General features: G+C 41.0%; 1 protein-coding gene across 1 annotated transcript in view; it reads right to left on the bottom strand.

The window, feature by feature from the left end:
- Nucleotides 1-26,975, bottom strand: part of LOC122791498 (excitatory amino acid transporter 2-like) — a 594,255-nt gene that overhangs the window by 607 nt on the left and 566,673 nt on the right. The window lies entirely within an intron of this gene.

Genomic DNA, 26,975 nt, shown 5'->3' with positions numbered 1-26,975 from the left:
TGGTTTGTAGTGTTACACTTGTGCTACTTGGAGCATGATTTTGGAAGTTCTGTTAATAAAGACCACGGCATCAAATTCAGGCTCAAATATGTGATGGAATTTATAAGGGCTTAAAGGCTGTAAGAATGTTTTTCAGTATAGGCTGATACAAAACATTGTTAACTAGCTGGCAAAATGCATCAAGGTACATTCTGCATATAAACTTGTGAAAATGTATCTTAGATCATGATGCCTTACCTGTGTATCCTAAACAAAATGGGGTGTAGAAATACATCTGCAAGGAGAGTTATGCTATTCTATAATGCAGAATACATGGCAGCTATTCAAATTAGTTCAGAAGTATGCATGATCTAAAACTAAACCTTTGCTTTTCTATTGCTAAATGTTGACTATTGTGGGTTCTTTGAGCTCTGTACAGCTCCCCTCTGTTCAGATTGTGCAGGAAATACTTTTATTCAATACATTAGCCTAGTACATATCTATGAATCTATGAAGATGCAAGACCAAACTGATCAGCTTGTGCATGTGTGTAAAATGTCATTGTCTCAAAGCTTTTATTCTCCCACAAACCAATGACACCTCCACTTTAACCTTGCTGGGGTACAGACTTTTCTTGCCAATCAAATTAGTTCCAAAGCCGCATCCCAAGAAGAATGAATAGATGATTGATTAAAAGTTTTCATCATTAACTCTATTTCTAATATGGACATAAATTATATTGTGCCCTCCTGTTTACAACAACAGTATTTTCTCCACTGCAGCAAATGTGATGCCATAACAGAATGTCAGTTTATTTTAGATGCTTATTAGCATATTGAACCATACTGCTTAGGCTCATAGATTCACAGGTAAATACTAGGCTATTGGCCCTAGGGCCTATATAAGCCTAGCCAAGAAAATTATTTTCCTGTGCCCCTGTCGAGCAGAGCCACAGTGGTGATCCTGGGGTGAATTTCCTATTTCCCATCCAATCATCAAGATTTTTCTTGAAGCGTGCTTATGAGGAGCTTTGTTTGATATAGATAGGTAGTTTGTTCCAGAGTATGGGAAGTCTCTAGGATAGGAATCTATCCCTCCAGCATGTTCTGTTTATTGTGGTGACAAGGTTTAGGTCCCTAGAGTATGTAGCTTGGAGGGATTATGATTTCTTTAAGTGGAACATGTCCAACAGCTCTGGGTTTGACATAGCTTTGTATGTTAGGCAGAGATTACTCTGAGTTAGTGATATGCAAAAGAGTAAAGCTATGTGTAGGGCATCTGTTTGAGGCTAGTAATCCTCTTTGTGAGGTATTTCTGCAGCCTTTCCAGTTGTTGTAGATGTCTTGTGAGGTACATACCAAAAGGGACATTGTACTCTATAATGGGTCTAATGAGTGACGAGTAGAGGGGAACAATGACCTCTTTTTTCCTGTATGAGAAACTTTTGTGATGAGGTGTGTCATGTAGAAGGATTTCCTGACTACTGTGGCGATGTGATTATCAATGGAGAGACTATTGTCTACCTGTGTCCCAAGGTCTCTTATCCCACTTTCGGTGTTACGTAGACTACCACCTATGTGGTAGCTCATGGGTACAGAGTTTTTACCAAAGTGAATGACAATACACTTTTTGGCATTGAGCTTGAAGCCATGGTTTTGTGATCAGGCATCTGTCTCAGTGATGTCCTTTTGTAGGATGTCCAAGTTGTTAGGAGTTTCGATTATTGCTCCTAGTTTGCAGTCATCTGCAAACTTTGTTAGCCAAAAACCTTCTGTGTTAGTCTGTACTTCAGAAAAGTAGAAACCAAACAGGAGAGGACCCAGAATTGAACCCTGTGGTACTCCAGTTGTCACTGGTCTGAAGTCAGATTTGGAGTCTGCTACTTTCACAGTGTGGGTTCTGTCAGTGAGCCAGTTGGCAACCCATCTTGTGACACAGGGATTTATATCTAGTTTAGTGAGTTAATCTATAATTCCAGAGTGGTGGATGGTGTCAAAAGCCTTGGCGAGATCTAGATATGCTGTGTGAACCACCTTACCCTCGTCTACGGCTTTGGTGACTGCTTCAAAGAAATCTATCAGGTTTAGGAGACATGATCTGTCTTTTACAAACCTGAACTGGGTGGGGTCCAGAGTTTTGAGAATATCAGCGTCTTTGTTTATAAGTTCCATGATGATACATTTCATGGCCTTGCAGACCAGGCTCATTAGGCTAATGGGGCAGTAGTTCCCGGGGTCTGTGGTGGCTCCCCCTTTGTGGAGTGGGATAACTGTCACTGTGTGCCATTCAGTGGACACAAAGCCTGAGGTGAGGGTATGATTGAACGTGGTGCTTAGGTGGGGTGCCACTTCATTCTGTAGTTTGTGTAGAATGCAGCCAGGGATTTTGTCAGGTCCCATGGATGCTATGTTTTTGGTGAGTGTGGTCTTTACCTGTGCAGCCATGATTGCAGGAAACTTGCATTCTTCAAGTATAGAGATGAGCCCTTTAGTGGGTAAGAGGAGGGCAAAGTTAACATTGGGCCTATCTGCCAGGATGTTGGCAATATCAGTTGTTTCTGTGTATTTAATGCCATTGTGCTGTAATTCAGAGCAGATCTGAGTATTGCCACTGAGATTCTTGACATAGCTAGAGAATGCTTTGTAGTTATCTTTAGAATCAGTGGTGATTTTGTTTTCGTAACTAGCTTTGGATAATTTTATGAGGGATCTTAGCTTCTTACTGAGGCTGACCAGGGAGTTCCTCCAATCATGGGATTTTACTCTTTTTTTGCAAAACTTAATTTCTTCTGTTGTCGAGTTTGTTTATGGCAGGGGCCACCAGATTGGCTTCCCTTTTTTGGAGGATAGCATCTTGGCTCTGTAAGGGATAGCATGATCCATGCACTCGTGTAAGTGCTTATAAAGTGCATTTGTGTAATATTCAGCAGTCGTACCTCTATTGTCTGTCTGCATGGGTGTCATGAAGTTTGCCACTTCTGTCTTAAGAAGCATGAAGCTGGCTTTGGAGAATTATTTTATGGTGGTCTCCCTGATGGGGGGAGGGGGGGACATGGATGTCTAAGGTGATTAGCTTGTGGTCGGATCTGACCAACCAGGAATTGACCTCTGGTGTGAAACACTGATCAGCCATGTTGGCAATGACCAAGTATAGGATATTGCTGCCCCAGGTGGGGGTGTGGATAAGTTGATCTAAGGCGCTGGAATTTATGAATTCCAGAAAACGTTGAGCAAAAGAGTTGGCACATGAGTAGTTTTCCCAGTTAATGGTGGGGTAGTTGAAATCGCCAATTATTAGGGTGTTGGTTACATGGGTCTAAGGGTGGCAAGTTCGGATAGTCAGTAATGCTGGTATTTACAGGAATTGCACAGCTGGACTTGATTTTCAAAGCAGTGGGTTTTTCTTGGTTAATCAAATTGAATATTACACTTAGAATGTTTCCATGCTAGCTTCACTGCCCCTTTATAATTCAAAATGTGCAGTTTGTTGAACTGTGATAGCTCTGCTGATTATTGTCCATGATGTGTAAATATATATATATATATATATATATATATATATATATATATATATATATATATATATATATATATATATATATATATATATATATATATACACACACACACACACACACACATATATATATATATATATATATATATATATATATATATATATATATATATATATATATATATATATATATATATATATATATATATATGTGTGTGTGTGTAAATATTATATGTGTGTGTGTGTGTGTGTGTGTGTGTGTGTGTGTGTGTGTGTGTGTGTGTGTGTGTATGTATATATATATATATCTGTATATATATATATCTATATATATATATATATATACATATATATATATATATATATATATATATATATATATAGAGAGAGAGAGAGATACATACTGTCTAACAAAACTTCTAATTATGTTCCCTAATATACTACGTATAGTCCTAAGCTTATACATCTTATTCTCTTAGTAGCTACATTTCCGAAGATTTTCTTAAAAAGATGTTTTAACATGATCTCTCTTTCACTTAGTAATGTCCTAAGTTCATACTAATTATTTCTCATTCTATACATTTCTGAAAATGTGTGTTTTTTTATTGTATAAACTATGTTATTGTTATAAATTGTTGTTAAATGTAAAACTGTCTAATGTATGGAACATTTCTTCCCTGGCCTCCTCTGAAAAAGGGCTCTTCAGCTCTGTTGGACATACCCGGTCAACAAATGTAAAATAAATAAATAAATATACTTATACACACACACACACACACACACTCACATATATAATTAGCGGTGTACATTTTAAACTATGAATAGTGTTGAAGCACAAAACAGTTTGGTTTACTGCGACTGTTCCTCACCTATTTAGTTGTGCCTACTTGTTAAACGGATAATTTAGAGCTTCGATTCTGTTTATATGCATAAGTGTTTCACTAGCTTACTGCTTTGAACCATAGGATACTGCCCTGCCTCAGTACCAGTGTTTATTTGTACAACTGAATGTTTTTATGTTTGGATACTGTTTTACTGCATAATACTTAAGATGCTGTTTTAAAAATGTGTTAAACACTGCGACATTGCCCGCCTTTTTAAAATAGAACCTTTGTGTGAAACGGAGTGTTCGTCTAATGCTTCTAGCTCTCTAGAGGCTTGTTACTGCTTAAAAGTAACTTGGGTGTACCAGACCGTTCGTACAACGCTTCTAGCCTTTAGAGGTTGTAATACTGTTTAGAAGTACCTTTGTATACAGCGGAGCATTTATATAATGCTTCTAGCTTTTAGAGGTCTGAAACTGTTCAATTATATAATTACTCCTGATGGTGTCTTTAACTGCTTTAAACACAGTGACATTGCCCAGCTATAGAAGAACCTGTGTACAAAATGGAGGCTCATATATGCTTCTGATCTACCTTAAATGTACTCTGCCAATGGTAACCATTATATGTTGGAATTTAAAAAAGTGCCCCACTCTGTTAAAATGCTCACTTTAAGGCTGTTCAAGGCCATTTAAGGATAGCAAATTGTAATACTGTGCAGTGTAGACGTGTGTACTGTTTTACTCCCTACAACTGTTTTCATCTCAATCTATTTCCCAGTGTGATTTACTGTGTTTCAGTGCTACTAATAATTGTTGATTCTTCTGCTTGTGCACTAGGGATACGGTGTTAATTACCACTACAACTTATTTCTCACTTTTCTCTTGCTCTCCAGCTTTCACCCTGACTTTCCCCTTGTGATTACGCCTCAGTGGACTCCTTCACCCAAACTATTACTCTACATCCTCAGCCAATTGTTCAAAGCATTTCAACAATCTCTGCTGACTCTACCAAGATTCTCCTTAGAAGAATTCAAGGAAGTATGTGTACTTGCTGCCTAGCCGATATTCCATAGTCCGTAGCCCTGCTAGGTGTTCTGTTTGCTCCCAGCCAGGAAAGCCAGCAGCCTAACCCCTCTTAACTTCCTATCTCCATTCTTCCCCCTCACCTAGTTCCCTGACTTCTTGAGCTCCCCTCTCCCTTCGGTCTACGCCTGACCTGGGACTGCCCTGGTGCACTATGGTGCAGTTCTGCATTTGTCCACTGGATGGCATCCTCTCCCTACTAATATCTACTTCAATACTCTTACTCTAACATTCTCTTTAAACTCTCACTTTTCTTTCTTCCCTCTTTCTCTCTTATTACATTCTAGTCCATTCTACCCACTTAAAACTCTTTAAACTCTCTCTTTTCTTTCTTCCCTCTTTCTCTCTTATTACATTCTAGTCCATTCTACCCACTTAAAACTCTTTAAGCTCTCTCTTTTCTTTCTTCCCTCTATCTCTCTTATTGCATTTTAGTCCATTCTACCCACTAACTCCATGTCCCCTCTACTTACCTTTCTGCTTTTCAACACACCACTGATAGGTTTTCGATCCTCTCCTGATCCCTTTGGTTCTACCCGCTCCATTCGTCCTGCGGGCTCACTCCGCTCCCCTACCCTGCCTCCAAATTTCACCCGACCCCCCCAGCACCTCTACCTTTATCTCCCCATAACCACACCCCCATATTACTAACCTATCATTCTCCAATACTCTACAAACACCCATTCCTGCTCCCGCCCATTTTAGAATAATCATTCTTCAATACTCTGGAAACACCATCTCCTCTTCCCTCCAACACTAATTTCATTTACATTCCATAGACTTATCACCAAACCACTTATATTCCTTTACTATCACACTCCCACTCCCATAACACTTCACCAACTATCCTTCATAACTCTTTCAATATAACCTCCATTTAGACACGAATAGCTCTCACATACAATTTCTCTCTCACCTCCACATACAATTTAATCAACTACTTAATAACTACACTTAGCTCCACTTCATCATGCCTTCAAAACCCACATTCTTCTTCTCCTCCTTCTTACTAAATCTACAACTTACCTTAACCTATCTCTACCTCCTCACACAGCCCAGTTATTCCTACCACTCCCAATCCTTCCATGTAACTAACCATCTTACCCCTTCACTAACACACTCATACATCCCAATCTCGCCTCATCTTTGCCCTATAATAAACCTTCTACTTTTCCTGTTTCAACTCATACCCACCCAGAAACAGTCTACTCATTTAACCATCTCTAAATCCTATAAAAACACCATAGAACTAAATCTATTCTCAAGACTGTGCATATACTTCACCAACTCAAATATATATTCCATTACCAATCTTCTATCAGGCGATATCCATCCTAACCCTGGCCCCTCCACCTCAACAATTAAAGACAAATCCATGCTACTCACCGCCCTAAACTCTCAAAGTATAGTTAACAAAATCCCAAACCTCCATGCCTGGCTAACACACCATAAACTTGACATCCTATCCATATCAGAAACATAGTTAAAACCCCATATAAAAGACTCAGAAATACTCCCACCAAACTATTCTATTATCAGAAGAGATAAGTCTCACAAAAGAAGGGGGAAGTAGCTCTCCTCTACTCAACCTCCCTGTCAATCACTCCCTATAACAAACCTACTCCTCAATTTAATAATGCTGAACTACTCTTAACACTACTTCAAGTTAACAAACACAAATACATATGTATAGCCACACTCTACATCCCCCCAGGAGATAATATTTCCACACTCGAAGACATACTCTCCTGGCTTACCAACAACATTAGCTATGAAACAGTAATCTTAGAGGGCATGAATATTAACTGGGCCACCATTCAGTCTCCCACTAACCCACTTAACATTAACCTACATAATTTTGCACAACTAATCACCTCTATAACACACCAAACCAAAAAACCTCTCCAGTGGCAGTATCCTGGACTGGATCTTAGTCTCACATCCCCACTATTTCGCCAGCAGTGGAACTCTTCCAGATCCACTTGGTGACCACATATCCACTTTCACTCACCGGCTCCCCCTACTCCCACACCGCACCCACAACTATATTACAATCCGTAATCATAAAAACTTTAACCCATCTACCTTTAATAACTCCCTAAAAGCAATAAACTGGAATTGTCTAAAAATACTACCCTTAGATAATGCTGTTGCCCGCTTCAACACCACATTCTTAGAACTACTAGACGTCCATGCTCCTCTAAGAAAGAAGAGAATAAAAACCAAAACCACCCCTTGGCTTACCAAAAATACACTAGCAACAATGAAGCAAAGAGATAAAGCCTGGACAAAGTACCAGAAAAATAAGACCCCCCTCATTCACAATGAATATAAAACACTTAGAAACAGGGTAAAAAAGCTGATCATCTCTGATCGACAAAATTACTTCTCTATTCTCCAAAGCAATAACAAAACAAATCCTCAGAAATTCTGGAAAAGCATCTCCACCCTTCTTAATCCCAGTAAGACTGTTTCCCCCACCCCAGACCCTAATGCCCCAGATATCGACTTAGCTACTCAATTCAACTCTTTTTTCATTGAATCTATCTCCAAATTAACTTCTTCCTTCTCTAACAACACACTCTCAAACTCTCCTCCCCCCCCCACCAACACTCCACCCAGCACTACTACCTCTCCCCCACTCATATCTACTAAATCTTTGCCATCTACCTCCTCTCCTACTCTCATTTCCTCCTCATCTTCCTCACCCCCTTTACCAACCACCCACTCTTCTACTACCTCTTCCTCCTCATCATCTTCACCCCATAAAACCCCCTCTCCACACTCTCCTCCATTCTCATTAAAACCTGTACCCACTTCTACCATACAAAAACTCCTCTAGAAACTAAAACCATGTACCAATGCCCCTGATGATATTCCTTCCTACTTTCTTAGCATAACTGCTGAAGCAATTGCTTACCCCATTAGTATACTAATTAATTGCTCAGTCCAAGAAAGCATAGTTCCCCAAATCTGGAAAAAAGCCTTTATCATACCTTTACATAAAGGTGGCAATAATAACAGTGTTACTAACTTCTGCCCCATTGCTATCCAGTCCCCCATCTCTAAACTCCTTGAAAAGTGTATCCAACTTCAACTCCTACCCTATCTCATAGATAATCACCTACTATCTCCCACACAACACAGATTCAGACCTAATCACAGCACTATGACAGCTCTCCTCTCCTTCCTCGAAACTGTAAATAAAGCCCGGGACTCTGGCCTTATTGTCTCTACCCTTCTACTCGACCTCTCTAAAGCCTTTGATACTATATCACATAACCTGCTTCTAACCAAACTCTCAAAACTTAACGTATCTCCCCCATCAATGAACTGGTTCTCCAGCTACTTATCCAACAGATATCAAGCAGTAAAATGGAAAAAGGCAACCTCCTCATTCCTTAACACCCCAACTGGAGTCCCCCAAGGCTCCATATTAGGTCCACTCCTCTTCAACATATTCATAAATGATTTCCACAAGGCAATCCCTCTTTCCAACATCATTCAATATGCAGATGATTCTACCATTATCTGCACTGCTACATCTATCCCAACACTCCTAACGCTAACTCAGGATGTTTTTTCAACCACTGAACGATGGATGAAAACAAATCACCTAGCACTCAACGCCTCTAAAACCAAATTAATGATATTCACCCCCACTAAAGTCAACTCTCTTAATACAAAGACATTCTCTATCAACAGTCAAAATAACACTCAGCTTGAACTGGTGACAGAGACAAAATTGCTAGGAGTCCAAATTGATAACCAACTAAAATTCAACTCCCATCTACAAATAAATATCAAAAAAAACCATCAAAAACTAGGGATGCTCTATCGACAAAATCACTATCTTACAACTGCCACTAAAATCACTCTCTCTACTTCCTTTCTAATTCCATCCCTTCTCTATGGAGCTCCACTTCTAACTAATCTACAAACCTCCCTGAAAACACAACTTTCCTCCTGCTACAACAAAATTGCAAAATTCGCTACCAGCCAAAAGTCCTCAACCCACCACTGTTCCTCTCTCCAACAATTAAAATGGCTAGAACTACCCAGTCATCTCACCTATACTCAACTAACCCCCGCACATAAGCTTATTCTCAACCCCTCCCTCTGTCCCTCCCTGTCTTCTATATTTAAAATGCACATACCTGACAGAATATTAAGGTCTAACAACCAAAATCTATTAGAAGTGTATAAACCAACCCATCCCCCTGGCAAAAATCTTCTATCACATGGCCTAGCTCTACTCTGGAACTCTCTACCTCCATCTATCCGTATCACCTCTAACCATTTTATTTTCACAAAATCTCTTCACTCACATCTTCTGTCTCAGTGGGAATGCTCTTGCTCCCACCCCTCATAACTAATACTGGGTATTTCCTTTTCCTTTCCTTTCTCCTGCTTATACCTTTGATTTCACTCTAACATTTCTCCTAACTCTTATATTATTATTACTGTAGTACCTGCAAGAATATACTACACTATACCTCATAAGTGTAGGACTCTTAATATGTAATGACTTCTTATTTTTAATTGTAAAATCCTGTTTAATCTGCTTCTCATATAAGTTTTAACTCTTGTTGAATTAATTGTAATTGTTTGTTTATTATCTGTATTGTCTACTCAATTTTTTTTTACAATGTCTAAACATGTCAAAGAACCTATTGTAACCTAAAATGTCTGGAGCTTTACTCCCCAGGACTCCATTGAAAACGGGTTCTTCTTGGCCCAATGGACTATCCTAGTAAACCAACTGCAAATAAATAAATAAATATATATATATATATATATATATATATATATATATATATATATATATTGTTATGTACTCACATAAATATATATAGGATCATAGGAGATTACTAAGCTAATGGCTCTGGGGCCCTTACAAGCCTACCCAAGAGTTTATCACCAGAAAAGAAACTGCATTCAGCACCTGTTGCCCCTGTCAATGAGAGACACAGGTGGAACCCCTGGGACAAATTTGTGGTTGCCCATCCACTCATCAAGGTTGCACTTGAAGAGGGTCAATGACGTACTTGCTTGACATGTATGGGGAGGCTATTCCAGAGACAGGGCAGCCTCTGGGAGACAAACCTGTTTCTCCAGCAGGTTTTGTTAATGTCATATAAAATCTGGAGCATTTCCCCCTGGGCATCTGCTGAAAATTGACTTTGTTCCAAGTTGGACTTTCCCGATTAACAAATGTTAGATAAGTAATAAAATAAATAAGTTAGATTTAAGCCTTTTGATCTGGTACTATGCAAGGAGTTAGACTTATGGATATATAGTATCTGTAGTAGAGCAGGATCTGAGATTGCTTTGTAGGTGAAACACAGGTCACCTCTGAGCAATCTGTATGATACAGAGTAGAGTGATAGTGATTTGAGCCTGGCCACGTAGGACAGGTGTTGGAGGCCATAAATTCTCTTTGTGAGGTATTTCTGTGGTCTTTCCAGTTGTTGCAGGTGTTTGGAGAGGTACATACCAAATGGGTTGTTGTACTCAGTTATTGGCCTAATGAGGGAAGAGTACAGAGAGGTAATAACCTCCTTTTTTCTGGATTCAATCCCTTTACTTATTAGATGAGCCAAGTAAAAGGCTTTTCTGACCACTGCTGTTACATGATGATCAAATGTGAGATTGTTGTCAACTTGTGTACCAGGTCTCTCACCACAGGTTGTGTGTTTAGAGGGTTGCCACTAATGTGGTAATCAGTAGGGGCCATGTTTTTGCCAAAAGGTATGATAATAATTTTTTTGCATTTAACATAAGGCCATAACTTTGGCACCAGTCATTTGTTGCTGTGAGACCCTCTTGAAGTATGTTAATATCATTTGGGGAGTCAGTGACAGCACCCAACTTACAGTTGTCTACAAACTTGGTCAGCCACAGGCCTTTTGTCTTTTCCTGGACCTCTGAGAAGTAGATGCCAAACAATAGGGGTTCCAGGACAGATCTCTGGGGGACACCACTTTTGACAGGTCTGCTACTGGATGTAGTGGTGCCTAATTTGACCTTGTGGGTCCTATCAGTGAGCCAGTTGGCCACCCACCTGATGAGATAGTAACTTACACCAAGTTCTGTTAGCTTTTTGATGATGCCTGTGATGGCCGCACCCTGGCTCAGCAATCAAGGAGCCTCAATCCTTACCACTAACACCAGGGAGGACATCTCATATAAGAGGAAAGGATAACAAATATACACAGTAAAGTACAATTTCCCTTAAGTGCACACAGCAATCACAGTCAGTCTGGGGCTGGTTGCTCCCTTGCTCCCCAGGTTCCCAATAAGACTCCCCACTGGCACAGCTATAGGGTCCAGATCTCAGCCTAGCTGGCAAGCTATCCTCCAGTATGCTCTCTGTCCCTACAGTGCTTAGTGTTCCTGCCCAGGTAGCTGACACACCACACACACTTTGAGATAAGTATTTCTACAACTTCAAAGACACTCCTGGGAAAGGCTGACACAGATTTTCCATCTGTGCTCCTTTTCCGAGACTATACAGTAGTAATTACTGCCACCACCAGCTAATACTTATCAGCTACCCAAAGGCCCTTAAAAGGGTGTCCAATTATTACTGTGAAATATTATTATCCAATTGGTAAGTGTTACTAATCAGGCTAAGGCTTATTAGAGTGGCCTTGTACAATAAACTCTATAAATATGCAATGTACTCTAGAGCTTAACTTAACTCTACAGAAACCAGCCACAGGTAAAAAGTTTTTAAAATATTTAATAATAAATAATTAAAAACACAAGACAATACTACTACACCACAGTGCTATCCAAGAGTTCAGAGATCACACAGAAACTTAAAACAATACAGTAGAAAAGTCCTGCTATAACAGAAAAACACTTAAGTCTAATCTTTATAGTCCTAGCTATTTCTACAAGAAAACATACTTCTAAGATACTACTTATATAAACAGAGCATAAGGCAGTGCTGAGAGTTGGATATCAAGATCATAATGCTTACAGTCTCTCTCTCTCTCAGCAATAGTTTTTAAACTCACTAACAACATCTCTGCTGGGCCCTCCCAGATTACATCATTTTGACACTTGGATTTTCCCAGTATACACATTACATCATTTTGACACTTCGTCTGGAGTTCGTAGGCCAACAGGCTACATTATTTAACAATCAAACACCTGCTCAGGAAACTACAACAATAAAAGACATTTCACATGTACACTGTAGTAATTATTCTTTAAGTTAAAACAATAGAAATAATGTGTTCGGCTAGCCTCTTCAGCACCACTATCTAGATCAAAGGGTATACAAGACATAATTTTAACTTCAAAAGAACAGATGTGAAATGCTTGGCTTAGTTTTTGTTACAGCAGATGGCAATGTTGCTATAATCTTGAAGTTCACATTTTACAGTGTTTTCTTTCATTTAAGAAACAAGCCTGTATTTTACATTTATATTTACAAATGATAGAATTATGTATCAAATTCTGTTTGACTAGGTTGGCAGCCATCACCCCTTCTTCCCCAATCTTCACATCTCTCCCCCCATGGAGAACTCAAGCTAGTTTTTCAAGTGACCCTTGATAAACAGTGCTTGAGAGGGTTAGGTCTATCTGGGTGTACCTCACCCCATTCCCTGTCTTGAGACCTCATATGCATTGGCATTGCTAATCCCACTGCAGTGCTGCATTGACATATTATATTCTTGCAACCCCAGGCTCCATCTTAGTAACTTGGCATTTTGCTGGTTGGCTCTGTTTAACCATGTTAGGGGGTTGTGATCTGTCATAACAGTGAATTTCCTTCCATACAGATAAGGCTGACATTTCTGCAGTGCCCACACTATGGCTAGACATTCTTTTTCTACAGCTGCATAGCACTCCTCCCTGGGTTGGCACCTATGACTGAGATAAACCACTGGGTGCTCTTCTGAAGAAATCTGGCTAAGTACAGCCCCTACCCCATAGTTCGAAGCATCCACTTGCACAACAAATTCTTTGCTGTAATCTGGACTGGCTAACACAGGGGGGTCCTCCCAAAGCTTCTTTAAACTTCTGTAATGCCCGCTCACATGCTGGGTTTTACACTACCTTATCTGGCTTGTTTTTCCTTGTCAGGTCTGTGAGGGGCACAGCTATGGTACTATAACTGGGGATGAACTTTCTGTAGTACCCTGCTGTCCCTAAGAAGACACTCACCTGCTTTTTGGTAACAGGTGCAGGCCATGACTGAATGGCTTCCACTTTGGCAGGTTCTGGCCTTATCTTACCACTCCCCACTCTATGTCCTAGGTAAGAGACCTCTGCCATACCCACCTGACATTTGCTCGGCTTAATCGTCAAACCGAATATGCTGAAGGTGCTCTGGCCAGGAATGGCAGTAGATGGCAATATCATCTAGGTAATCAAGGGCAAACTCGCCTGCCAGGATATGATCTACCAGCCTCTGGAAAGTCACTGTGGCATTCTTCATCACAAAGCGCATCTTTGTGAACTCATACAAGCCACAAGGAGTCACAAAGGTTGACTTCTCTCTAGCACTGGGAGTCAAGGGCACCTGCCAGTAACCCTTGGTATGATCAGTGGTTGTAAGATACTTAGCCCCACCCACCTGCTCTAGGACCTCATCTGTCCTAGGCATGGGGTAAGCATCCGACTCTGTGTGACTATTTAATTTTCTGTAGTCCACACAGAACCTAGTGCTGCCATCCTTCTTTGGCAAAAGCACCACTGGGGAAGCCCAGGGACTGTTGGACTCTTGAATCCCCCATAGTTCCAACATCTCCTGTACCTCCTCCCTCAGAGTCTGACTGACACGCTCAGGCACCCTGTATGGGGCTTGCTTAATAGGCCTTTGGGGCCCTGTATCCATCTGGTGCTGCACCAGGTGGGTGCATCCTGGTTTCCCAGTGAACATGTCCCTACATTCCTGCAATACTGCTCGGATTTCTTGAACCTGGGTAGGAGATAGCTGCTGGGACATTGCTACCCCTTCCACCGAGGTGTCAGCCCAAGCCTCACTGAGGATATCAGTCCCCAGATCTCCCTCAGACTCCTCCTATAATCCACTGCAAATGTTCAGCACAAGGGCCTCCCTATCATGGTAAGGTTTCATCATGTTAACATGGTCCAATTTGTACCCCTGCCATCTGCCTAGCACTTCCACAATCTAGTTAACATCACTTACCTTTCTTACCACCATATAGGGTCCCTTCCAAGCTGCTTGCAGCTTGTTTTGTCTGACAGGAATGAGAACCATTAACTTCTGCCCCACAGCCTACTCTCTAGCTCAAGCATTCCTGTCATACCACACCTTTTCTGTTGTTGGGCTTCTGCCAGGTTCTCCGGGCCCAAGCCCATGAGTTCCCTGAGCCTTGTCCTGAGGTTTAGGATGTATGCCACAACAGACTCCTTGTGAGGTTCACACTCACCTTCCCACTCATCTCGAATTAAATCTAGAGGTCCCCTCACCCTAAGCCCATACAGCAACTCAAAGGGTGAAAAACCTGTGGATTCTTGGGGAACCTCTCTGTAAGCAAAAACAGATGGGGTAAATATTTGTCCCATTCCCTCTTAAACTGATCTGCAAATGCCCATAGCATGGACTTGACTGTAGAGTTTAACCTCTCAACAAGACCATTAGTCTGGGGATGTTAGGGGGTTGTCTTCATGTGCTTCACCCCACAGGACTTCCACAGACAAGCCAGCAGGTCTGACATGAAATTGGCACCTCAGGCAGTCAGTATTTATTTTGGGAAACACACCCTGCTGAAAATTTCTAACAAAGCATTTGCCACCTTATCTGCTTCAATGGGGGACAACACCACTGCCTCAGGGTATCGTGTAGCATAATCCACTACCACTAGGATATACTTTTTCCCTGTGGAACTTGAGGTACTTAGAAGACCCAAAATATCCATAGCTATCCTCTGAAATGGCTCCTCAATCACGGGCAAAAGCATCAAAGAAGCTCTCACCTTGTCTCCTGCCTTGCCTACCTTTTGGCACTGCTCAAAGGTCCTCCAGTACCCTGTTACATCTCTGGAAATTCCAGGCCATTAGAAGTTCTGCATAATACACCTCTTTGTATGTTTTATGCCCATATGACCTGCAAAGGGAATATCATGGGCTATGGCTAGAATCGCCAGATGGTAGGCTCTAGGCACTCCCAACTGCTGTACTCTCTCACCTTCTAGCCCTCCCTCAGGGTCCACTCTCTGTATAGTAACCCTTTGTCCCAGTATACAGATTCCCCCTTCCCTTGAGAATCAGGTGCCTCCATAGCTACCTGCCTCATGCCTTGCAATGTAGGGTCTGAGAACTGAGTCTGTCTCAACTCTCTCCTGTGACCCTTCCCAGCTCCCCTTCCACAGGAAGTCTGGCATCCTCTGACAGTAGTATGTCATTGTCAGCCTGGGTACTACTACTCATCTCTACCTTTGCAGTCACTCTGTCCAAGGGAACATCAGTACCCACAAGCAACTGTGGTTCACATTCAGTTTCATGGCTACAGCGTAACTCCCTTCCTGAAGTAACCACCTCACCAGTCCTGGCTGCAAGTATGCAGTCTGTCTGGGTCTCCTCCAGGCTACCAGATCCACATGCTTGTCTTCTAGCCTCACTTCGTGCAACTTCATAAGTACATGGTACTGCCTCATCCAAATCCTTCCCTCTCAGGGCATCTGCAGGATGGTAGATCCATACCCCTGTTGTCTCAAGATAACCTACTATTGGCATTTTGTCTTTCCCACTTACTGGCTCCCTCACCTTTGGTTCTCCACCTTATCTCCGTGAACACCTGTATGCCACATGACCTCACTGGTTGCATTCAATACATTTAACCCTAGCTCCTGGACGTGTACCTGGACTAGTGGCTTCCCCTGTTACTGGCAGATTCTGTTAGGGCAGTCTGTGCTTCCCACCATGGGTTCCTTTAGACCCATGAGCAGTACTGGGGGTCCCCTTCCTGTGCAGAGCTGCCCTGCTGGCCAGGTATAGGTCTCCCTTCTTCCCCAACTCATCTGAAGTAACACATTGTCTATCAGCTAACCAGATCCTCGTGTCCTCAGGCAAAGTGCTAAGGGCTTGTTCCCTCACCAAAAGGTCTGCCAGCCCTTCAAAAGTGGTGACCTGACATCACTCACCCAGCTATGAAAATAAGTCCTCAGTTCAGCAACATATTCACGCACACACTTTCAGCTGCCTTGCGTCTATGCTCACAAAACTTTTTCCTATACATTTCAGGTGCTAGCTTAAAACATTCTAACAGACATTTTTTTACAGCAGTATAATCAAAACAGACAGAGTTAGGCATTTGTGATATACAAGTTACAGCTTTCCCATGGAATAAGGGGGTCAGGAACCGTACCCAGAGCCTTTGGTCAACACTATACTGTTTGCATACCCTCTCAAACATATGAATGAAACTATCAAAATTATCCCCTCTTTAAATTGCGGAAGAAATTTACTGACCTGTTGTGCTTCTGGGGTCCAGTTACTCCCTTTCCTATTACGTCCATGACTCTGGCAAAGAGTCAGCATTTCCCTCTCATGCTTCCTCTGATGCTTCTTTTCTTCAGCTTCTATCTCCAAATGCCTGGCCTCCAACTCAAGTCTCTTTAGCTCCAACTAGATTTTTAAGTCCAATGCAGAAAGGTTGAGCTTTCGATTCTCTGAGGATTTTGTATCTCCACTGCCAGTCTGATTTTCCTCCTGGATGCTGTTTTCTGATGCAGCTGTAACCAAGGCTGCAGTCAGGTCCGTCTTAGTCAGGTTTCCATAAACCAGTCCCCTAGTCTGGCACATCTCCACCAGCTGGCTCCTTGTCAGCTTCCCAAACAGCTCCTTGTCAGCTTCCTAAACTCCTGTGCTGACATGCTGCCTGCTCACCTTGACTAACTTAGCTAACAAAAGAAATAAAACAATTGTGATCTGCACTCTGAGTATTCACTGCATTGCTGTTTTAGAGTACAAAACACCTTCAGAAATCACGGTACATAAGCTACAGGATTCACTCTACCCACACCACTACATGTCAATTAGTATGTGAAGTGGATCCCACCACTGCAAACCACAAGTGAGGATATCTTATCCCAACCACTGCCACCACAATGTGATGGCTGTGCCCTGGCCCAGCAATCAAGGAGCCTCAATCCTTACCACTAACAACAGGTAGTGCATCTCATATAAGAGGAAAGGATAACAAATACACACAGTAAGTACAATTTCCCTTAAGTGCACACAGAGATCATAGTAAGTTTGGGGCTGGTTGCTCCCTTGCTCCCCAGGTCGCCAATAAGACTCCCCACTGGCACAGCTATAGGGTCCAGATCTCAGCCTAGCTGGCAAGCAAACCTCCAGTACCATCTCTGTCCCACCAGTGCTTCATGTCCCTGCCCAGGTAGCTGACACACCACACACACTTTGAGATAAGTATTTATACAACTTCACAGACACTCCTGGGAAAGGCTGACACAGATTCTTCAGCTGTGCTCCTTTATCCAGACGATACAGAAGTAATTACTGCCACCACCAGCTAATACTTATCAGCTACACAAAGACCCTTAAAAGGGTGTCCAATTATTACTATCCAATATTATTATCCAATTGGTAAGTGTGACTAATCAGTCTAAGGCTTATTAGAGTGGCCTTGTGCAATAAACTCTATCAGTATGCAATGTACTTTAGAGCTTACAATAATAATAATAAATAATTAAAAACACAAGACAATACTACTACACCATAGTGCTATTCAAGAGTTGAGAGATCACACAGAAACTTAAAACAATACAGTAGGAAAGCTCTGCTATAACAGAAAAACACAAGTCTAATCTTTATAGTCCTAGCTATTTCGACAAGAAAACATACTTCTAAGATACTACTTACATAAAAAGGGCATAAGACAGTGCTGAGAGTTGGATATCAAGATCAAAATGCTTACAGTCTCTCTCTCTCTCAGCAATAGTTTTTAAACTCACTAACAACATCTCTGCTGGGCCCTCCCAGATTACATCATTTTGACACTTAGGTTTTCCCAGTATGCCCATTAAATCATTTTGACACTTAGTCTGGAGTTCCTAGCCCAACAGCCTACATTATTTAACAATCTAACACCTGCTCAGAAAACTACAACAATAAAATACATTTCACATGTACACTCTAGTAATTATTCCTTAAGTTAAAACAATAGAAAGCATGTGTGCAGCTAGTCTCTTTGGCACCCCTATCTAGATCAAAGGGTATACAAGACATAATTTTAACTTCAAAAGAACAGATATGAAATGCTTGGCTTAGTTTTCCTTACAGCAGATGGTAATGTTGCTACAATCTTGAAGTTCACATTTTACAATGTTTTCTTTCATTTAAGAAACAAGACTGTATTTTACGTTTATATTTGCAAATGATAGAATTATGTATCAAATTCTGTTTGACTAGGCTGGCAGCCTTCACCCCTTTTTCCCCAGTCTTCACAATGCCCCAGTGGGAGATTGTGTCAAAGGCTTTGGCCAAGTCAAGGTAAGTTGTGTGTACTGACTTTACCTCATCCAGTGCCTTGGTGACAGTCTCAAAAAAGTCAATCAAGTTCAATAGGCAAGTTCGGCCCTTGATGAATCTGAAGTGGGTGGGGTCAAATGCTTGGAGATTGCCTATGTCCTTGTTTATGAGGTCCATAATAATATGCTCCATGGCCTTAGAGATCAGACTTGTCAAGTTAATGGGGTGATAGTTACCAAGGTCAGTATTGGCACCACCTTTGTGCAAAGGGATGACAATGGCAATTCTCCACTCTGCTGGAATGAAACCTGTACTTACGCTATGGTTGAATAGGGTGCTCAATGGTGAGGCTAGTTCTTGAGGGAGATATTGCAGAATGCAGCCTGGAATACTATCAGGTCCCATGAAAGTTGTGTTCTTTGCCTTGGATAGTGCCTTTAACACATTATCTACGGAGATGTAAGGTGCGGGGCAAATATCGGGGATGTCAAATGGGCCTTTAGGGGGGACAGGGGGGTGATGTTTGCACTGAACCTATCTGCTAGAATGTTGTCTAAGTCAACAGGATCAGTGTAAGTGACATCAATAGGAACTAATTCGGAACAGACCCAGGCTTTGCCATGGAAGTTTCTGAAGTAACTGAAAAAGGCTTTGTGGTTATCCTTTGTTTTGAGGCTGGTTTCGATTCATAATTGGCTTTGGAGGTTTTCACTAGTGATCTAATTTGCTTGTTGAGGCTAAGGAGGGAGTTTTTCCAATTAGGAATTTGTGCCTTTTTAACCTTGGACAACAGTTTCTTCCTTTTTCTGTAAAGCCTGTTGATAGAGGATGTCCACCACATAGGTTTGTGTTCCCTTGAGGTGCAGATTTTCCTTCTGTTGGGTATAGCTGAGTCCATGCAGTTGTACAGGTGCTTGTATACCGCACTGGCATTCTGTTCAGCATATTTGTCTGCATCCTCTGAGGGGGCGGTGGCGTGAAACTACTGATACCCTCCCTTAGAAGGTTGTAGTCAGTTTGTGAGAAGTTTTTTAGCCTGGTTACGGCTGGGGGGAGGGGTTGGACAGGATAGACACTTCCAATGACAGAGACCGATGGTCTGATCTCACCAGTAAAGAACTTACTATATGGGTGGTGCAGCAATCACCCATGTTGGTGAGAACCAAGTCTTGTGGGTGATGAGACAAGCTGGTTGAGTGCATTATAACTGATGAAATCAAGGAATTGTTGGGTAAACGCACTAGAGCAGGAATAGTTCACCCAGTTTGTGGTGAGGTAGTTGAAGTCACCAAGGATCAGGGTATTGGGGGTACCTTGATGGACTCTAGTAGGTCCAGATAGGAGGAATGGGCGTTCAAAGTCACGGAGAGGGGTCTATAGCTGGCTATAACTTGAATGGGTGTCTTTCCAATTGTCAGTTGCACCTAGAGAAGTTCTAGTGCATGATGCTGGCAAACCAATCTGGAGGTGTGCTTGTCTTTAATGAAAATAGAAACTCCACCACCTTAGTCTTCCCAACCTCATTTTGGGGTTGGAATGTGTGGAATGAGATATAGCATGGTAAGGCATGGGTGCTCTCAGCAGCCTTGGACCAAGTTTCCATGACTGCACAGATGTCAGCACCTACCAGTGCGAGGATCATCTCCAGTGAATGCATTTTCAGGTTAAGGCTCCTAGCATTAAGAAGCATGACCTTCAATTTGCTTTTTGACAGATCTTTTATGTTGGAAGATTTGTCTGTGGGACATTGCCTAAAAAAGGCAAAATGGAGGAGGCAAGAGCCTTGGCTAGAATACTGAATCCCAGGGGTGACAAGTGGAGGCCATCTCTGGCAAAGCATCAAGGTCTGTCAACCATGTCATCCCAGGAAGACAGATACTGGATCCCCTTGGAATGACACCAAAAACTAATCCAATTGTCGAAGTCAATTATTTTTTGTTGGTATTGTGGTATAATTCTTGCTGAAGATAGGATGCTGCTTAGGGCTAGGGTCATAGCTGTCTGGGACACATACTCTGGCAGCTCAATCATGTCTCTCTTCATATAGTCCAGGGAGGTACGTCTCATGCCATTCACGCCAACATGAACAATGATAGAATCATACTTGTACCTGTTGTGGAGAGACTTAAGTGTGTGCATGATGTGGTGGATTCTGGCACCTGACAGACAACTGACCTTGATTTTCTCCTTGTCGAACCTGGTGAGGGGGACATCGATGTGTCTCAAAAGTGAGTCACCAATGACTAGTATGTTTGGTTTAATGTTGTGCTTTATGGGTTGAGATTATTGTTATGCCTTACGGTCTGTGTTTGTGAAACACTGGTGTGTTGTCCGCTGTCGGTGATGTGTTTGGTGTTGTATGTGGAATGTCTGTGAGTATGTTTTGGAGGTCTCTGCTGTTTAGGTAAGTTTTTATTGAGAACCTCTGTATATGTGGGTGTATGCTATGCTTGGCAATGTGATATGGGTGGTGTGATGTTTGTGCTGGCAATCTCCTCTTTGTCTGGAGTATTAACTGTGATGTGAGAGAGCATGGATTCCAGGTTACTGATATAGATGCATCTCTGGCAAGTAGAAGAATTATGTGCTAGAAGAAGAGGGTTGTCACTGAACATGAGGCAGTTGCTACACTGTCTCAGAGGGTCTATATTATAAAATCGAAGTTCGTAAACATCAAATGTTATAATATTGAACCCTAAACACTGAAATCCGCAAACATCAGACAGTCAGAATAGCGATTTTTTTTTCCCCAAGGAAAAAAAAAATCGCTATTCCGAGAAACATACACACAATACAAACACACACAAAAAACAGCAATCCACACACATACACTTAAAATTCTACACCTAAACCTAAACTAAAGTTTAAATACACTACTAGCTATCCACTTTCCTTAACCCAACCCTAATCCTAAGGTCTGTCACTATCGCACACTCACCTCACCTGCGCCCTAACCCTAACTCACCTAACCCACTCCCTAACCCTAACCTACACACAATCGCACACTTACCTGAACCAGACCCGTAACGTTCCAACATATCGAACGCTGAAAACAGCAAAGCCACAGCAATGGCCCACCGAATTCATTCCCTGGGAAAGAATTTGGTGTCCTGCACCTTCGCTGTTTTCAGCGTTCGACAAAACTGGTTCGATATTATAACATTCGAACTTTATAAAATTCAATGTTATAATATAGACCTGTCTCAGAATCCCCATGTCGACCAGGCTGGGAGAAGAAACTGATGAGAGTTGTCCAGACATAGAGTTCTGAAACTTGGATGGACTTGGGGAGACAGGGTTTTGATAAGGGTTTGTCCACAATAGTGCAGACCACAAAAACCTTGTTAAATGTAAAATAACTGGCCTGAAGCCCAAGTGCTAAAACCAAAATTAAGAGGGTTAGAATAACAGACAAATTTAATCAGGCTGCTAACAAGTAATAAATACAGCAGAATAAAACCACTTCAACACTTAACAGTAAGGAGGAAGAACACAATAAATAAATGAAGTGTACATTTTTTGTGGATAGGGAAGGAACAGAAAATAATTCAAGATTAAGAAACTAATGTGGTTGGCCTTCCCAAATGCTCTCTCTGTACAAAGTAGAATGAGCTGATGAGATGTGACTGGGAGGAGTGTCCAAAATCAAAGAAGCAAGAGGGTAGTCCTACCCAAATGATCACCATGTACTCAGCACAGTAAGCAAATTAGATGGACTGCGAGGAGTGTCCAAAATTAAATTTACAGCAGGGGCGAGAGATTCCAAAGCCACCAAATTTAAGAACACTAACTCTAGAGTGGGAGGGTGGGAAAATGCAGACACCAAGAAAAGCAACCTCAAGCAAATTGATAAATGCAGCACAGTTTTGTTGACTATTGCAAAATGCAGACACCAAGACAAGCAACCTCAAGCAAATTGATAAATGCAGCACAGTTTTGTTGACTATGACTGATAACAGATTAAGTGAAAAAATATACTTATAGGTTTTCTGTATCCAGATGTCTATTGAATCAGTCACAGCTAGGCAGCTAAGATACTGATACTGTCTCACAGAATTGTAACTCCTTATATAGTAGTATAAAGGAAAACATAAGACCTCAGACAATCAGATAACACAAAAAGCTGTGCTCACACCTTGGATAGGCTGGCTTCAAAAGAAGGTAGACAACCCCGGCTATGAAACCAGCTAAACGGGATCTAGACAGTGACTAAAAATATCAAGCAAATAAATAACAGCTCTACAGTTGTGTTAATTATTAGTAAAACAGAAAACAAAATGCAGACACCAAGAAAAGCCATCTCAAGCAAATTAATAAATGCAGCAGTTTTGTTAACTAAAATGAAAAGCAGACACCCAGAAAAGCAATCCCAAGCAAATTAATAAATGCAGCACAGTTTTGTTGACTATAGCAAAATGCAGACACCAAGAAAAGCAATCTCAAACAAATTAATAAATGCAGCATTTTGTTAGCTAAAACAAAATGCAGACACCAAGAAAAGCAATCTTAGCAAATTAATAAATGCAGCACAGATTTGTTGACTATCACTGATAACAGATTAAGTGCCAAAACATATACTTATAGGTTTTCTGTGTCCAGACGTCTATTGAATCAGTCACAGCTAGGCCACAAAGAGCAGCTAAGATATATACACACACACACACACACACACACACACACACACACACACACACACACATATGTATATATATATATATATATATATATATATATATATATATATATATATATATATTTATGTATTTATATATATATATATATATATATATATATATATATATATAAATACATAAATATATATATATATATATCTATATATATATATATATATATATATATATATATATGTGTGTGTGTGTTTATACACACACACACACACACACATATATATATATGTATATACATATATATATATATATATATATATACATATTTATACACACAGACACACACACACACACACACACACATATATATATATATATATATATATATATATATACACACACACACACATGTATATATATATATATATATATATATATATATATATATATATATATATATATATTTATTTATTTATTTACATATTTACACATAGGTTTACTATTAAAAAGTTGAAAGTTAAAATAAAAAAGGTATTAATTACCAAAATGAAGCTCCGAAAACACATAATACCGATTGTAAACAATGCCATAAAATGTACACAAATGTCGAAAATGTCGAATCATGACATTCCCGTCCATTTTGCGGCAAAACACCGAAAAAGTGCAATCCTGCTGTGAAATGTGTTTCCATAAGTGTTTCCATAGCTAAGTGCAGTAAAAATCCACATTAAGCATGTATCTCTTCCTGAAATAGTGAATTCCAAACATGTGCATGTGCTCTGTAATTACAGATGCAATCCACATCCCAATAACCAAAGTGTTATGACATCTGCAAAGGTACTAATGCAATTTCACTGAGATGTAGCACACATTAACGGTATTAGCATGTATATCAAAAAGAGCAGTGGTGTGCCATGAATTGTACAAAGCCTAATGGTGTTAGATCATCCCGTTTAGCCAGCAGGCGTTGTATCATATGTTCTTTGTCAGAAAACCTACATTTCTTTGGAGATGCTGGGACACAACATAGGAACTTTTGTTTAACATCCTCTAAATGATTCTGCTCCAAACAAATGGCATGCAGTACATCTGTGATGTACAGGTCCTTTTTCCCCAATAGAGACCTCAGCCTACGGTGCCATCCTTCAACAGCGTTCTGGCTCCTAGGGTAGCCCATGGTACATGTGACAGCCTGATTCCAAATGGGGACATCAAAGAAGGGTGGTTGTTTCTCTGAGGTGGAACCCCTCATGCCATAGTGTCTAGAATGTAGTTATTCTTAAAGAACTCGCATAGAGGAGCACCCCTTTCATCCAACACCTCCTCTATAGATGTAAATGTGTCCATAATGTGTTCTGTATGTATGAATGCAAGTGCAGGTATCTACTTACATAGCAGTGCAAATTGAGTATCTGTGTCATAAACCTGTGTCAGGTTCAGCTTCTGGATCTACCTCCAGATAATTTGGCACAGATGGAACCAGCAACACTTGGCCGTACTGTTCGGTAGATGCTTCATTATGCTGTTAACTGCACCCTTCTCAAAGTCACTGAGTACCATCTGGGGCTGGAACTGTAGATGTAATTCCTCCCATAAAGCCATCAGGGTTGCCAGAACTGATCATAACACTCCTCGCTTTTGGACGAAGGATGGCATACACTATGGGTACTACCTTACTGTTGCTAGAACCGTCCAAGCTGCAATGAACAGTGTATACCTGTTTACACTCCCTGGTGCTAATGGGTAAGGTCGCATCAACAAGAATATACTCAGAACTACAAAGCAGGCCTAGATTACCCTCTGTAGTGAGAATCACAACATCATAGGTATGGTTATGGAGTGCACTATGTTTAATGATAAAGTGGCCCTGCTTCAATGGTATAATTTCAGGGCATAAATCATTGAGACTTGCTAGATCTACCCTGGGATTCATGCTGTTTCTATGCCTGACCCTACGTACACATTGCTTAAGCGCATCAGTATTGGTCAAGGTGGTCACTACATCAGTGGACGTGGTTGCCAGGACCTCAGGCACAATTCTACAGGGATCCTCCAGATTCTGTTCAGCACATCTCTTAATGGCTTCCCTTACCCTTGTCTTCTCTACCCTGAAAAACATCTGGTGTGTGGAAATGTGTGATGCTTTTGAGTAGCGTCTCCTCACCAGCACACGTCTCTGTTATACAATGGCCCTTACACCTCTGCCTTGCCTTCTGAGTGCAATGCCAGTAGTTTTTCTCAGGGTTACTTATTTCAAGATAGTATTGATACCCATCAATACAAAGGATTGAGCGACCCTTCTGAGACTTCACTGTGCCATATATATTGCCAATAATGCCAGGATAACTAAAGTTCGGTTGGTCAGTCATTGTACCTGGACACACTACAAATCAACAACAGTACCATGATTACTAACACTGTACTACATCAGTACTATGTGATACAGGCCTGCATCACTGGCATATGTCACAAACATTACTCACGCAACCCATGCCAAAAGGACCGCAACAACAACTGACAACAGCTCCTTCTGGAACATCAATATTCTACTCAACTGAGTGACAACTACCAAAGCACAGTACCATGTACAGGGTATAATAGACAGTAACCAAAGCAAATACATTTCTTCTGCCCACTAATGCCACTGTCACTCACTACATAGCACACTTTTGAAACATTGGATACAATTGCACAGTTAAAATATCATCATGCACTATGCATTTCTAATTAGCATGTCACAACTTTAAACATCCTCCATGTCGGCTTCATCACTGCTTGGTTCATCCCACAATACATATAGCATACAGGTGACATCAACTCTTATTAATATGCCGTATGTAACTATAAGTTTACTACTACCCACAGATCGTAAACCACACCTACGCATACTTATACTGTATCTGGTGGCAATGTCAACCACTGAATACACTATTTGCAGCACAGGTGTCTCACCGTTACACTGCCTACACACATATCATAAATGTCCATTGATATCCAATCATTATTTACTGTCACGTATGCTTAATACATTGCTGCTGGGTTACGGCTGCTGCAACTAACAGCTGTCATGGTTATATTCACATTTAATTATGCAGACTGAGTTTTACTTACTGTATATTCAACATTTTACTGACTAAATTTACAATGACATGAGAACTTCACATCACTCTCATTCCTCTGGGTTATACTCACCCATCCATACTTCTCCCTGACTCTAATTCACTGTCTCTGTAATCAGTAGGCTGAAATTCCAATTAATCCACCTGTTACACACTAGACAGAATTACAATACTGTTCTTTATGGCCGTTTGATAATTTCTCGCGTCATCAGGTAGCCACGCCCTCTATTCTTGCCATCATGAGTACGACATGCTGATCTGCGTCGCACCTGTGCTATCATCATCATATATCATCGAATGCAATTGTGCGCCATTCAATAGTCCGGATGTCATTCTTTGGCAAACTAC

Source organism: Protopterus annectens, chromosome 17.part0 (assembly GCF_019279795.1).
Source record: "Protopterus annectens isolate FY-2018-M chromosome 17.part0, PAN1.0, whole genome shotgun sequence".
Lineage (NCBI taxonomy): Eukaryota > Metazoa > Chordata > Ceratodontiformes > Protopteridae > Protopterus > Protopterus annectens.
The sequence above is the reverse complement of the archived record's forward strand: the minus strand, read 5'-3'. Positions and strand labels throughout refer to the sequence as shown.